Source organism: Carcharhinus amblyrhynchos, chromosome 9, assembly GCF_965287045.1.
Source record: "Carcharhinus amblyrhynchos chromosome 9, sCarAmb.v2.hapA, whole genome shotgun sequence".
Classification (NCBI taxonomy): domain Eukaryota; kingdom Metazoa; phylum Chordata; class Chondrichthyes; order Carcharhiniformes; family Carcharhinidae; genus Carcharhinus; species Carcharhinus amblyrhynchos.
The window spans coordinates 96326851-96337299 of NC_137332.1; the positions used below are offsets into that span (position 1 = coordinate 96326851).

The window sequence follows — 10449 nt, forward strand, 5'->3', positions numbered from 1 at the left end:
GGAGTGGAGGTGGGACGAGGGGAGGCGGACAGGGGATGGAGAGAGCAGAAAACTCTACAGAAGTGAACTCAAGGTTGCGGAGGCTCTTACCTGGAGAGATGATCTGTTTAATTTCCTTCCACGCTGTGTAGAGCAATGGGCCTCGAAATCCAGTGTATTTCTGTCTTTGAAGCAAAAGTATTGTCTTATCTTCTTCACCTCTCTCTGCATCTTCCCCATCTTCCCCTTTCTCCAGGTAGCTGTGTGAATGGGATTGATTTAAACACTCTCTGCTGGATACAAACTGTGATCACTGTAAAACTCTATGTGAGTTTGGATTAGATACTCACCTTTCTTTCAATCTTTTCAGTTCCTGTGGGATAGAGAATCAGAAATATTTTAATAAATATACATGCTGCTGTTTAGATTGTAACTTTCAATGATGTAGAATCAGTGATTTTAGTTAAATGAAAAGGGATCTGGACAGAGTTTTCACTGATGCGTTCCATTAATCTGTTATCACACCACTTATCCTCAAAATAATTCAGAACTCGTCCCTAATCTGTTCACCCCTGAGCAGTGATGGAGATGCTACCTATAATCTCAGCAGCCCTTTAAGGAGACAATAGCCAGTGCACTCGCTCCAGGATTCTCCCAGGCAGCTCTGGGGCAACATGTATCTGTGTACACATCAGGTGTGATTAGGATTGGGCTCATTGTGATGCCCATACAGCCCAAAAGCTGGCTATTTTCACTGGCTAGGGAATCAAGACAAGGGGAACCTCAATGACAAATCAGGGCCAGATCCTTCAGGATTGAAGTGAGGAACTACTTTGACAGGAAAAGGGTAAATAGACATTTGGAACACTTTTTCACAAATCACAATTGATTAACCATGAGCAAAAAGTATCAGCCTCAGATTTGAAAGTAAATGAGAGGGATTAAGGGATATGGGGTATCTATGTGGAGTTAGGTCACGGATCAGCCACAATCTCAATGGTGAAACAGTCCTGAGGGAATAAATGGCCAACTGTTCATGTTACTGGGTGGAATGCTTTGATTGTTTCTAAGTGTTGTCTCAGGTGGGAAAAGCAGAGGACAACCTGTCAACTTCCTTGCCGGGTTTTGCGGCCATATTTTTAAACACTTAGCAAAAAAAAAGAGACAAGTCTCATGATGTCATTCTGGCAGGGCAGGCTCAAGATGCCTCATTCAAATAAATAAATAACCTTCCCCCGACCCCTTCCCCCAGCCCCACCCAGAAGGCACAGGTATTACTGGATGAGACTTATGTATTAGTCACTAGTACAAATGCACTGGAGGGTGTTCAAAGACAGCTTGTTACCAGCCTGCTGGTAGCTGTCTGTTGGTCTGTGCGAGTGTGTGTGTACATTTGTGTGTGTGTGTGTGTCTCTGTGCATGTCTGTGTGTATCTGTATGTGCATGTTTGTGTTATAGGTAAATGCAGTTGGAAGTTTTCCACACTTAAGGTGTGTGATACAGAACCCAAAGCAGGTCCCCTGCAAAAGAAGTAATCTTTTGCAGGAATATGCCTACACAATTGCTCTGTCTGGAGGTGGCGGGAAGTGTTGTGCCATTCACTGACAGTGGGATCTTATGGTTCCAACATTGTCAATGGGGTTTCCTGTTGAACACATCCATTACTGCAGGGAAACCCACAACAATGGATCACTTGATCCTACCAGCATTAGTGGCAGCAAGATTACAGCATTCGTCTCTGTTCGTGAAAGTCAAGCGACCAGCAAAAGGATTGCAACTAGAAAAACAACTGAAATCTCTGTATGGAACTGCAGACAGAATCAAAGAATCCACTATTTGCCACCAAAGTCAACTATACTAGAATCAATCTATATCAGCTGCAATGCATTATCATCTACTCACTCAATGACTATTCCATATAATGTTTTATTTGTATTTATTTACTATTGGACTCAATTCTCACTTCTAATGTGTACGAATATGTTTTAACATTTCTCCTTTCTATTGGTTAATAAATTTACTCTGTCTTAACTCAAGAAAGCCAGGTTAGATTGGCTCCTTTTTTATACATAAGTATTGGGTCTGGAACAGGTATCCAAGGGAAAGGGAACCTTTCCCTTGTTTGATTAAATCTTTGTTGCGACCAATGGGCTGAATAAAGGCATGGAGCCAGTGATCTCTCCTTACCCAGCTTTATAACAATTTAGGAGGTATCCCAGCTGGGTAATGACAAATTGAGGTGTTTCGTTCAAAACAATTTTTGGGGAATCTCACCTGGGACTGGATGCAGTAAATGGGAGCGGAGATTGGTGACAGGGACTGTAGGCAATATTTAAATGGAGTTATCTTCTGCTCATCCAGTACAGACAATCAGTCTAATAAATTAGCAACAATGGATGCATTGGAAAAGGTAGTGGTGAGATAGAGCCAGGTGTTATCAGTGTACATGTGAGAAATGATGCATGTTTGGGAATGAGATGGGGCAATTGGATCAAGGGAGAATGCTAAGGGGCCAACATACTGATGAGAAATAGGGAGGTGGGGGATGGCAACAGGGTTGGATCTTTGGGGAACCTACAGATCAAGAGCTGGGAGAGAAGACATTGATGGGCATTCTCTGGCTGTGATTAGATTGGTAAGAATGGAACCAGGTGAGTGCAGTCACACCCCTTTGGAGAGGCAGTGGAGGAAGATGGTGTGGTAACCAAAGACAACAGACAGGTCAAGAAGGTTGAGGAGGTTCTGTTCATTATTTCTATAGAACCAGGGGATGCCAATTGTCACTGTGAAAAGAGTCGTCTGATATAATGCAATCTGAAGAAAGGACTCAGGCACTGAGTTCCAGGAAATATGGGCAATAATTTGGGAGGTGACAACATATTCATAGAATCCTTCAGTGCAGGAGGCCATTCAGATCATCACGTCTGCACTGACCACATGGAGGGGGGAGAAGAGTTTTTATTTTGCAGGAGATAAGTGAAATCAGCAGATTTGAAGTGTGGGAACAATATAGGTGGAGAGAGAAACATTGGGCACAAGTTTATGACTGCTCCCACTGGTGGGATACTCTGGTCCACCATGGGTTTCCCAGCAACAGGCAGTGAATGAAACGGGAAATCTCATTCATGGGATCAGAGGATCCTGCAATCAGCCCATGGTGGGCCACCTCCCGGCACTGAGAAACACACCCTAGGGGAAGCCAGAAAATCCAGCCACACAACATGATCAGCTAACATGGGGCTGGGGGAGGGGGAAATCAGTTCAATGCGTTTAGGATTGAGGGACAAGAGGTTGGATTCAGTGACAAGTTGCATTTGGAGAGGCCTAAGTGGAGACTGGAAAGGAAAGAGAGAAATGCTCAGGCCTGGGACAGTGGAAATTTGACCAGATGGGCTGGGGGGGGGAGGTAGATGATGGTGACAGAAAGTGTTTAAGCAGCAGATTGTTAGAGGGTTGCAGTGTTTAAAGGGAACTGAGAGGTGGTACAGGCAGTAAGTAGATCAGGCAGGTGGCCACAGTCTTGGTGACAAACAAATCCATGAGCTAAAAGCGAAATACTGCAGATTCTGAAATCTGAAACAAAAACAGAAAATGGCAGAAAATCTCAGCAGGTCTGACAGCATCTGTAGACAGAGAATAGAGCCAACGTTTTGAGTCTGCATGACCCCGTGTCAGAAAGCTATGGGGTGCTCTTTGGCAGGAAGGCTGAAGGAACAGAGGAGAGCAGTGAAAGAAGACAGATAAAGAAACAATGTGTCTCCTCTATCCCACTCTGCTTCCAGCTACACTGCTGTCAGCTTTAGGTGGTGACAGTGTGGGAGCACCTCTCTGACACTCTGCGTTGAATCCTGACTGATAACATGCATTTATACTGGGCGCAATGGTGTCACTGGTTAGCAGTGCCAGGGACCCGGGTTCGATTCCTGGCTTGGGTCACTGTCTGTTTGGAGTTTGCACATTCTCCCTGTGTCTGCGTGAGTTTCTTCCGGGTGCTCCAGTTTTCTCCCACAGTCTCGGTGGACTAAATGGGCTCCTTCTGAACTGTAGGATTCTATGATTCTATACTGCATATATTGCACAGTTGTGATAGGGTTTGACCCTATTATAAAATGAAGTTTACAATTACACCAACAGTTTGGGGTTTGGGTTATAAAGGGTCACCTTGAGAAAGGAGACACTGTCTTGCTGCTCGATGTCTACACAAAGGTTCAATATCTTCCCCTCAAGTGAAGTCAGTTCCTCTTCAATTCTTCTGAGATTCTCCTCCATTGGTTGCAGATCTTCCTCCTTTTGTTTCCTCAGCTCTTCGATTAAATGTTTCTCTTTGTCTTCAAGATATTGATGGATTTTGGCAAATTGTGCGGAGATGTCTTGCTCCAGGGATCCAGTGAGTTGCTATGACAGTGAGAGACATTGTTTAAACAGTGCGTTGTTAAAGGGTTGCAATGTTGAAAGGCAACTGAAGTCATACTCACCTCCAGTTCTGAAATCTCCCTCTCTTGCTGCTGTTTGAATTCACTTTTGATTTTTCTTTTTCTTCTCCATGGAATCTAAGGATAATTTCAGCTGGCGCTAAAAATGGAATCAGATCTGAGTGTGATCCATTGTAATGTCTGCTGTTATCACAAACTGTGAGGAGAGGTGTTCAGGGAGAGGCGTTAACTTGTGGCATGAGCACTTTATAACGGGCAGAGTAAAAGGTATTGAATCAGACCAGATACAGTTTCAAACCAATGACAGCTTCATATAGAATATATGAATAGATTTGATAAGGTAGATGATTGGAGAAGATGCTTCAACTTGTGAATCCAAGTTCACACAAGATACTATCAACATAAAATAATAACTAATAATCCTGTAGCAAATTTAAGATGAACCACTTTACTCAGGGTGATTAAAATATGGCATTTGCTACCTTAACAATATTTAAGGAAATAAGAACTGAAGAAATAGGAGCAGGAGCAGCCTGATTAACCCTTTGCAGATAAATGCAAAAATAGGTGGAAAGGCAAGTTGCGAGAGATAAACAAACAGTTTACAAAGAGATATTGATATATTTAGTAAGTGGGCAAAAAAAATTGGCAAATGGAGTATAATAAATTGAGTGGGAAAACGTGAAGTTGTTCATTTTGAAGGGGAACTAAAGAACAGAGTATTCTTTAAATATAAAAAAACTGCAACACAAAGGGACTTGGGGGTACCTGTGCATGAAACACAGAAAGCTAGCACACAAGTACAGAGGGTAATCAGGAAGGCTAATGAAATGTTGGTCCTCATTTCAAGGGGGTTGGAGTCTAAGAGTAGAGAAGTCCTGCTGCAACTGTACAAGGTACTGGTGAGACCATATTTGGGGGTCTGAGAGCAGTTTTGGCCCCTTATTTAAGGAAGGTATTATTTCATTGGAGGCATTTCAGAGGAGGTTGAGTAGGATGATAGCCTGTACGGAGGGATTGTCTTGTCTGGAAAGGTTAAATATGTTAAGACTCCACTCTTTGGAACTGAGAAGACTGAGGAATGATCTCATTGAAACATATAAGGGATGATCTTATTGGCTTCTCATGCCTGTCGATCAGCGAGGTGAGCCAGTAAGAGAAGCGAAAAACGTGGTTCGCGCTTAGTTTCTCATGATAATACCAAGTCAGAATTGATTGTGTAATCAGCTTCACACCCTTAATAATCATCCAAGTTCATTTGCCATTGCGGCTGATGATGGTCCTCACCAATAAGGATCACATATGGTCCCCCAACAACAGGGACCAGATGTGATGGCTTCATTGGTGGGACTGAAGGCCATTGAGGCTCCCTGGTGTTGGGACATATACGGACAGTGAGCCTTGGGCAGTGCCAGCTTGTCACCATGGCAGTGCCAGCCTGGCACCCTGGCAGTGAAAACCAGGCACTGGGCAGTACCAAGGGGTGGGATCAAATGGAAAAGGCCAGGATCTGAAGGAGGCAGTGCCTGAAGGGGAGCCAGTGCATGGAGAGATCACTGAGGGGTGGGTGGGTGAATCGGGGCAGCGATCGGCTGGTGGTGGGGGTTCATATTTGTGGGGCCAAAGTCAGGGGAGGGGCTCAAACATGGGGAATTGGATTTTCGAGGAAGCAATATCTGCGGGAGGGTGACAATCTCCAAATGCACTGTGTACACAGGGATTGCACAATAGCGTCTTCTTACTGGCTTCCCAGCTTGAATAAACTCTGTCTACTCCCCTTACTGGTGAGAATCACACTTTCTAATCATGATAAGATTTCATTTTTCTTTTCTTGCTGAAAAAATGGACCTGAAGCACTCCTGTTCTGATGTTCTTTCGGCACTTCAAAGATCACACCCTCAACCACCCCCTTAGGATTCTTAAAGTGCTTGACAGGGTGAATGTTGAGAGGATGTTTTTCCTCATGGGAGAGTCTAGGGCCAGAAGGCATACTCTAAGAATAAAGGATCACCAATTTAAGACAGAGATGAAGGAGAGTTTCTTCTCTCAGAATATTGTGGGTGTTTGAAATTCCTTGCCACAGAGATCAATGGAGGCAGAGTTCTTATGTATATTGAAGGCTGAGAATGATTGACTTTTGATCGTAAGTGAATAAAGGTTCAAAGGGAAAGGGCAGAAAAGTCGATATGATAATGTTGGATGAGCCGTGATCCTACTGAATGGCAGAGCAACAACAAAGGGCAAAAGGGCCTACTACTGCTGCTTCTATTTCTTGTGGTCTTCAGCCTGTACTGCTATTCAATATGATCACGCTTGATCTCCTCCCTCTTCCCCAAAGTCTTGCTGTTACCCGTGCCCCTTAATTCTCTGAGAAATCAAGAATCAATTGCCCTCAAGTTTGAATAAACTGGAGGTGACGAATTCACAACCCTCTTCACAATTCTTGGAGTGAAGAAATTTCTCATTTCTTTCCTAAATTATTGCCTCCCCCTCCACTCGCTTTGTTCTAATTTTCCCAGTGAGAGGAAATGACTTGTCAGTGTTAACCCCTCAGAATCTTGTATGTTTCAATGAGATCACCTCTCAATCTACTAAACTCCAGAGAATATCGGTCCAATTTACTCCAGGTTCTCAGCACAGGACAGCCCTCTCACCTTGTGCCCAGGAGGAAAAGTCAATATTTGTCAAAGCCAATATTATTGGCACCGTTGCTGAATTCTGGTATACGTAATGACCTCAACGAGGACCATGAGGTGGGCCTCTTGGAGTATGAGCTCCCTGATTGAGGTAATGATTGCCTGCCCAATCAGGGAGTCTCACCTATGTATATATATTGAGGAGTGTCGGGTCTACTGACATTCTGGATTCTGACTTTGTATCTGAAGCACTCTAAGTCGTGGAGATAAGTTTGCAAATAAAGGGAGTCTGGTGAAGGGACACTGGATAAGTTATTTCAGTATAAAAGAGCAGTTTGACCAGTACCAGTCATTTGCAAGTGTTATGGTTTTTTGTTCCCCTTCTCAACCCATCTGGAGCCCTCCCACCCCCATATTCATGCCATTGTTATCTCCAGGCTAGATAACTCCAGTGCACTCCTGGTTGCTCTCTCACATTCTATCCTCCATAACCTTCAGGTCATCCAAAACCCTTGAGATCTTCTACACTGAAATAACTCCTCCAGTGTTTCACTCACACAAAGGGCTAAACACCTCGCCTCACCCCCACCCTATGCTCACTGAACTACATTGGGCCTGTCATTTAAAATTTGTCCCCTTGTTTTTGAATTCCTCCATCAGCTTGTCCCCCTCCCTATGTCTTGGCACAGTGGTTAGATTTGCTACCTCACAGCGCCAGGGACCCGAGTTCGATTCCCAGCTTGGGCCACTATTCGTGCGGAATGTGCATGTTTCCCCTGTGTCTGCATGGCTTTCCTCCGAGTGCTCAGGTCCCCTCCTACAGTCCGAAAGACGTGCTGGTTAGGTCCATACGCACGCAAAATTCTCCCTCAGTGTACCTAGGCATCAGAGTATGACGCCTAGAGGATTTTCACAGTAACTTCTTTGCAGTGTTAATGTAAGCCTACTTGTGACAACGATAAATAAACTTTAAACTTTAGCTCCACAACCCTCCTTGATAGCTGAGATCCTCTAATTCTACTCTTCTGAGCACCTCTCAATTTCAATTACTCCAGGCTTTCACACTATAGCCAAGTCTTTAGTTAACCTCGATCCCAAAACTCTGAGGTTTTCCCACAAATCCTCTGCACCTCTCCAGCTCACTTTCCTCCGAAGAGGGCTGGCTTTTGAGGGGAGACTGCATAGACTGGAGTTATACCAGCATTGGAATACAGAAGAATGAGGGGAGATCTTATAGAAATATATAAGATTACGAAAAGAATAGATAAGATAGAAATAGGGACGTTGTCTCCACTGGCAGGTGAAACTAGAACTAGGGCATGGCCTCAAAATAAGGGGAAGCAGATTTAGGACTGAATTGAGGAAAACCTCTTCACACAAAGGGTTGTGAATCTTTGGAATTCCCTGTCCAGTGTAGCAGTTGAAGCTATCTCATTGAATGCCTTTAAGGTAAGGATAGATAAATTTTTGAACAGTCAAGGAATTAAGGGTAAGGATGATGGGCAGGTAAGAGGAGCTAAGTCCATGAAAAGATCAGCCATGATCTTATTGAATGGCAGAACAGGCTCGAGGGACAAGATGGCCTATTCTGGCTCCTAGTTCTTATGTTTTTATGTTCTCTAAGACATTTCTTAAATCTTTCCTCTTTGACGGAGCATTTGGTTATCGGCCCTATACTTGCTTAGGTCGTTCAGTATCATCTTTTGTTTTATATTGATCCTGTGAAGTTTTTAGGGAAGTTAGATTTGAAGAAAGCTGTTCTATAAATACAATTGTTATTGATGGTTGCAGGGATCAGGGAAAATTGCAGGTATCAGGGGAAGGCACAAGCATATGAAGGGTTTTGAACATCTGGATGAGAAGAAACGGTTGGTAAAAATAAAATTTTCTTGCCCTACATCTTCCAACCAATCAGTCGTCAGCAGTTGTGCCTTACCCAGTAGTGCCACTGAGAGGACATTGACTGCCAAGGCAGGATGGACACTCGCCCTTGTTGCCCTTGTGGTACTTGTGGCTGGTCCTCCATGGAAGTTCATGGGCACTGACTGTCACCTCTACCATCCCCCAGACCTCGCTGGTAGTGCAACCCCTGGCTCATTGCCCATCTGGGGGAAGAAATCTTTTCTCCTCTCCTCGCGTGTATCCAGCAGCCGGCCTAGCTTTCCCTCAGTAACTCTTGGGGCGGTTCTTCGAGGCGCCATATCCCTGGTGTGACTGCCTGTACATCCATTGTTAGAGATTACATGGCGCTCTCCCTTGTCAATGTCGTACAGCTGCAGCCATTTTGGTTGAGTCATGTATCCAGAGACTCCATGCCAGTGAGAATCACTGGGGGCTCCTATATTGCACTAAGTGCCAATAGATTGCGACTTGCAGATCACCGTAAGAACCAGCGCCATTCACTCCCGTTTTCTCATTCTATCCGCAGTTAGAATTTTTCTTGTAAGATCGCACCCTTAGAATTTTTGGGTAAAAATTCCACCCAATATTCTAGCTGAAGTTTAGCTATGGCTTGTATAAATTCAACGTAACCTCTTTGGTCTTTGACTCTTTGTTCTTCTTACTAAAGCCCAGAATACTATACACTCCAAAAGTGATGAGAATTTCTACCTCTCCACCTCTGCTGCCAGTTTCAATGATCTAAGCGCTAATACACCAGGTTCCTCTGCTCTTAAACCTCTTTTAGTATTGTATTCCTTATTTAATAATGTTTCTCCACGTTCTTCCTGCCAAAATGATCACTTCACATTTCTCTGCATTGAACTCAAGTGGAAACAAGCTTGGTCTGACTAACCTTTCCTCATGGGACAATGCAGGATGCGCAACAAATATTGGCCTTACAAGTGACACCCATATCCCATGAAATCATTTTAAAAAGTGTCACTTAATCATTTTGACTGACTTCTTGCATTCTGTGGTTTGCTGCATAACAGTTTGGATTGGATGCAGTGGCATAGCCAGGTTTGAAGGTTAGGGGGACCGAGCATATGAAAAAGGAGCCGTGACATAAAAAGTGACCGCCCTCTCATTACTATTCTGTCAATCACTGCCCACCCTGTCCAGGCCCCACCCCCACACTGATGTCATCACAGTCTGGTGTCATCACGTCGCACGCAAAACAACCGTTCTTTTCGCAGTAATTTATTTTCTTTCCCTTAAAAAACATTTATTTTTGAAAAGGCACCACTTCTGAAAAATGACTACTGCTGAATCCCGATGTTCATCTGTAGGCCGGGCCATCCCACTGACAGAGTGGGGCTGAGGAGCCTGTCTGGATTGGTGGAGCTTGTGGATGCACCATGCTGTGATTGGTGAACTCAGCTGTCAGTCAGTACTGAGTGAAGCCCTGTATACTGGATGGGTGGAGCAGGGGAGGGGCAACATATTGTCCTAGGATTGGC

General features: G+C 44.1%; 1 pseudogene across 1 annotated transcript; it reads right to left on the minus strand.

Moving 5' to 3' along the window:
* Positions 1-96: 96 nt before the first annotated feature.
* On the minus strand, positions 97-9074 carry LOC145348633 (uncharacterized; annotated as a pseudogene). The gene is made up of 4 exons (XR_013887956.1): positions 8985-9074; positions 4455-4551; positions 4141-4374; positions 97-352 (listed from the first exon to the last, which is right to left on the minus strand). The product of XR_013887956.1 is annotated as an uncharacterized LOC145348633 (transcript).
* Positions 9075-10449: the final 1375 nt, after the last annotated feature.